This window comes from Schistocerca americana, chromosome 7 (assembly GCF_021461395.2).
Source record: "Schistocerca americana isolate TAMUIC-IGC-003095 chromosome 7, iqSchAmer2.1, whole genome shotgun sequence".
Classification (NCBI taxonomy): domain Eukaryota; kingdom Metazoa; phylum Arthropoda; class Insecta; order Orthoptera; family Acrididae; genus Schistocerca; species Schistocerca americana.
The window spans coordinates 72,419,976-72,425,975 of NC_060125.1; positions in this window are offsets into that span (position 1 = coordinate 72,419,976).

Consider the following 6,000-nt stretch of genomic DNA (forward strand, 5'->3'; position numbering starts at 1 on the left):
GCTAATTTTCCTGTAGTCTTTGTATTATTTCGTGGTGCCTTTCATTTGTAAAAGTATCTTGAATGTTGTAGGCTAGATCTTCAGCCCATACTCCCTCGTCTTGTATCATTGTTGACTCCCATGTTTCCAGTTTTATTTAGTGCACCCGCCTGCTAATTTTTCGTGTACGTTTGATACCTACTTAACTGTTCTGCACATTTCTTACAATTTACGTTGCTTTTCCAGTTCTTCATTGTCATCGTACAGATACTTAATCCATCCATCTATAACTTGATCAATTACTATTCGTAATTTGTCATTCAACGTTTCCCTTTCTATAAAACTGCTGTTACTGCCATTTCCAATGGCCTTCCATTTCTAACGTGCTTGATGTACATCTCTAATAGCAGTCCATTCCTCTGGTACTCCGGTATTATCAGCTGAACATTCTCGTCTTCCTCTTCTGACCTGAATGTAGTGCTTACATCTCTGAATGTTGAACTAAGCTACATATATTTATATTACCAGTCGTCAGCTTTTAATACGCTTCACCTTTCATCGTAAGTTTGCCATCATGAAAATAAGACATATGTTGGATTTTGCCATTTTGATACTGGTTATGAGTCTTTAGTTCGTTATAATACAATATATCTGGTATTTCGTACATCACTTTCTGCTTTTTATGCATACAGTCTTGGGTGGAGGTTCTTAAACTAAATGTTTGTAACCCAGACGTCAAAGCGAAGGCTATTAGTTTCTATTGCCTTTTGTATTTTTCCCCAGTCCATATTCTCCATTTACATTCTTCTGTGTAACTTTCCTTATTACAGTATTTCAGTGTAGCGTCATTTACCTGCCCGGATAACAGTGCGTGTTAAAAAGCCACTTCCGGGACAGGTAGGTATGCAAGCCCCGTATCGATTCTTCCTGGCGGATTACCGACGACGATCTGTGTACCAGACTACCTAGATGTGGTGCTAAGGCTGTTTCCCACACACCACTTTGGGAAATACGAGTCTGTTACCCAAGCACCGAAACATGCAAACGTGCGAGCATGCAAAACCTTTCCCTCACTTTTATATGAATAACACCACACACAGAAAGTTGGGGTACACATATTCCACCCCGGGGGCGGCTGAGGCAGCAGGATTGGCACCAGGCCATCCCATAAACTTATCATGCCAAATCTGTTCAGAACCCAGGGCCGATGAGACACAGAAGATAAACAAGAAGAAGGGTCCCGTTATTGCAGTTTTTACTTGTCACTTTCCATTTCCTTCTTATACTTGCGCTATTTGTTCATGTACGTCACGTATTTCAGAAGTAACAAATGTTGGTATGTAAACGTCTATGACAATATCCACAGGCCTGCGCAGTGCCTCAGCTGCTATCACTCTTCCATTCAGTGATATTTCTTAATGTTTTTATGCAGATATTAATGCGGCACGTTTAGATCTTGCCTCTTCTGCACTGAATAGCACTTTATAGTCTCTATCTTTCAGTTCTTCTTCTTTCTTCCACAACACTTCACCTAAACCTAAAATTTGTATGTCGTACTCCTTTATTTTCTTAATTACACTGTCTTCGTTACTTGGCCCCTGCATCTTTGGTTCTTCGTACATCACTGCACAGATGTTGCTCCCTCTCTACTAAAGGGAGGTGTTGTAAGGATCTTCTCTTGCTCAGTTCTACAAAGATAAAGGAATTTCATAGACTCTCTGCTATTTCCAGAGAGGTCTTTCGTACCTTTTCGCTTTAAGGTATAACGCTGATGAATTTACTGTTATAATGACGAACATTCAAGTGATGTTGAGTTACAAAGCCAAAGCGTTAAGTATAACACAGAGATTGGCTAAAAAATACAAGATATGTGAGCAGGAATTTCTTAGCAGTCTTCGTATCAAACAGGAGCAACCAATTCCATTAAGATCTGAGGGGCAAAATGGCAGTGAACGGAGTTTGTGTGCGACACAGAAGACACTTGCTACAGCAAACAAGGTATAACTGATTCGTCTGAGATTATTTTAGAACCATATACTCACCGGAATTCACTACACAGTCCAAAATTCATTGTAAACTAAATTTCGGGGATTGTCTGTAAACAGAATTCCCACAAAACCGATTCAATTAAAAGAAATATTGCTAATCTTCAAAGTGACAGGGCATTTTAAATTTCCTGGCGTGCATGGTACTCGAATATACTTCCTTAAAAGAATTTGAAATATGTTACGCTTAAAACTAAAAGGTCTACATCTTTTAAAAAAATACATGCCCACAACTATGCTGGAAGCCAAAAGTTCCTGGCAGATTAAAACTGTGTGCCGGACCGAGACTCGAACTCGGGGCCTTTGCCTTTCGCAGGCAAGTGCTCTACCATTTGAGCTACCGAAGGACGACTCGCGGCCCGTCCTCACAGCCTCACTTCTGCCAGTACCTCGTCTCCCGCCTCCCAAATTTTACAGAAGCTCTCCTGCGAACTTTGCAGAACTAGCACACCTGAAAGAAATGATATTGTGGAGTGCTGTAAAATCCTGGGCTCCATTCAAAGCAGTCTACCACCAGTGAATAAATTTTAGAGATGCTTGTACCTATAGGGATCTCATAGGTGCAACTATGTATCATTTTATTTCCTCCCCTATTATTAAATAAGTTTTGTTTAGCTTTTCTGGTGACAATGATACCGGGATTTGGCGTAATCGACGCTTTACAGGTTAATTATTCCGGAATTTTGTTTCCAGTAGGCGATTATCGGCGGTATATGTATGTTGCAGTAAACTCAACACACAAAACATCATTAGAACAAACCATTTACTACAAGTTTGTATCTACGACCATCGTGTGGTGTGATAAATTAGTCAATAAATGTCACATGCCACTCATGTAGGAACATAAAATCACAGTAACTATCGCGCTCATGAGTGACAGACTGACAGACAGCAAGTAGCGTCATACCGACAAACAAGTGACTGAACCTATGTCAAATATGTGGACAAGAGAACAGGACAAGGATAAACAACCTAGACGAGAACAAGGTGCTACGCAAAAATGCTGCCAGGACGATGACAACATGGGCAACGATAGTAGACTTACAAATCAAAGTTGTGGCCAAAGAGAGTAAGTTGGTTACAAGCAAGGTAGTTATCAATCAGTCTTAATATAGCGAAGATATGGCCACAGTATCATGCGCAAGCCCTGAGGTTATCGACTGTGCACTAGGCAGCCATTTATACAGGGTGCCTCAAACTTTTGGGTCAAATTCAAACAGGTGATAGTTTTTCCATAATCAATTATACTGAGACAACGAATGAATGGTCAGAAATTCATATTTATAGTGTTATGGTCATACACAGAGTATATCCCATAGCAATAAAGCTCATAAAAATTGTCCAAAGCGGCACCACCCGTCTCAATGGTTATACTACAACGTCACATACAGTTTGCCACTCTCTCTAAAAGATCTCATGCGTCTGATATACCCCTGAGGACCAAACAGACATATGATATACAACTTAACTCATAGCAAATGTGTTGTGTGATGAGTGCATGCATCACCCCATGCATTAATCTATGCCACATGCACACCACTGTCCCTAGCATCTGTTGTCCATTGCATCAGACAGCTTGTGATGTGTCCATGGTGATGCATGTTACTGCCTGTCTCCCAGTTCGACAGACAACAGGGATCTTTGAGAGAGTGCAGAAGAACTTTATGCAACGTTGCCATGCATGAACTGAGACTGGCAGTCACCACTTTGAACAATTACTATGAGCAAAGTTGTTGTTATGCATTGTATGCTGTCTATGTCTGTAACTAATAAACATGCATTTCCTATCATTTGTTCCCTATCTCAATATAAGTGGTTGTGGACCAATTACCACCTGTATTAATCTCACCCAAAAGGTTTGATACACCCTGTATGCCAGCTACGTGGAACACTATTGGGCACCATACTCTTGGTGAGATGGTGGCACACTGGACAGGTGAGGACAGAACTGTGATGACACGTTGCCCCTGATAGCTATCCTAGTCCATCTCCTTAGGTGTGCGTTCTACCCCTGAGGCTCCTGATACCATATTACTGTTGCCTCCCTCCCCAAAACAAGCATGTATGGGTGGAAATGCTCAGGAATGCTTTGTGTGTGTGTGGAGGGGGGGGGGGGGGGAGGGTTTAAAAGGTGTGGGTGAAGGCCCAGTGACCCAGTCCCTTCGACAGCCTGTTGACGAGTGTTCATCTAGATATCATTGGAGGTGAGAGCGCTAGAGGCTTCCCCTGATCTCCATCGGTAGAGAGGCTAGATTTGGTGTGCCTGTAGGGAGTCGCCAGCAATCGATAGTGGCGCCCGCCCTGGGACATAAGGTCACTAGAAGATGAAGAAGGAGGGACGGGGTGGTGGTTGATATGATGCTGTGCTTGAAGATTGGTTGTAGTAGCGGCGCTGAAGCCCATTCTGTGTTTCGACACACGTAACTCGTCGCCTGTAGGTCTCTACCACCATCTACAGCATCCAAATCACAGTATTGCAGTAGGAGTTGATCCACACAGCCATGGCAGGTGCATAATGCTGGGATGGCCAGGAGGGACACCATCAGAAAATGAGGCAGGATCTCCATTTCCCACCCATGGGACATCTCAATGGCATTGTGTGATAGCTGCTAAAAAACAGGGTGATAACTCATGTAGTGGCAGGAGGATTCGACACTTTTCTTCATTTGTTGTTTAAAGATCCAAAAGAGACATTCAACTTTACGGTTTGAGGAAGGATCTATGGGAGGAATGAAGATACGTTTTATACCATTAGCGGCACAGAACTCCTTGAAAGCAGACACTGTGAATTGTGATCCATTATCAGAGGCCAAAATTCAAGGTAACCATTCGATGTTCAAAACCTTGGGCAAGGCAGTGAGGACGAGTTCAGTCAAGGTGAACACAATATTTTACTGCCGCCAACTTATATTTCGCGGAAAGACAACAAAGATAAGATAAGAGAGATTAGGCCTCGTACAAAGGCATATAGGCAGTCATTTTTCCCTCGTTGTGTTTGGGAACGGAACAGGGAGAGAAGATGCTAGTTGTGGTATGATGTACCCTCCGCCACGCACCGTATGGTGGACTGCGGAGTATGTATGTATATGTAGATAGACGTATGTAACATATATCAGTGCTTTGAGTAGAAATTCACAATGAGTAACCAAATTAATCCCAGAAGTATGCTCATAAAATCGCGACTTTTGCAGCGCCAGGGACGGTAGGATGTAGGCCAAGGTAAAAAGGATTTTGGTGGTTCTCCTTGAAGCCAGGCATACACTGTGTGGGCATGTACCATTATATTGATGTTGCTGTCGATACCTGGCCAGTACACATGTTGGTGAACCAACTTATTCATGGAGGATATTCCCCAATGTCCCCAGTGTCACAAGCTCAGGACTCATAACTGCAATTTAACTGGAATGATTATCAATGCAGTTAAGTCTCAGTATCAAAGAGAATGACGTCATCGACAACTGAGGACCCTGGAGCTATGTGTTTCCAGGGGCTGAGATCAGTCACCAGCAAATGGAGAGGAAGGCTAGTCAGCTATGGCTATTGGCGGACTTGCTGCAAGGTGGGGTGATGGCGTGTGGTTGCGGTTACATGTGTGGTCATGAAGGAGAAACTGCTTGTTGTATTTTGTAGTGAACTGTCAGTCTAGAAGCATAGGACCTCCTGTTGGTCGAAATTATCTTAGCTAGATGCTGGATGCATCAAGGTATAAGTGTTGGAAAGTTGTGCCATGGGCTTAAACTGGGTGGTACGTCTAGCATTCGAGGCATTGATCTGTTTGCTCAGGGAGGTTGTATAGGGGCCATAACAATGTGTCCAAGGTTTATGATCTGTAATTAGAGAGCACTTTGCCCCAGAAACATAGTCAAGAATTTTTAACACAAACACTAACGCAAATGCCTTTCTTACAATCTCTGAGTAGTTGTCCTGTCAAGGTCTTGGAAGTGCATACAACTGACTGTTTGGTGGCATCCTTATT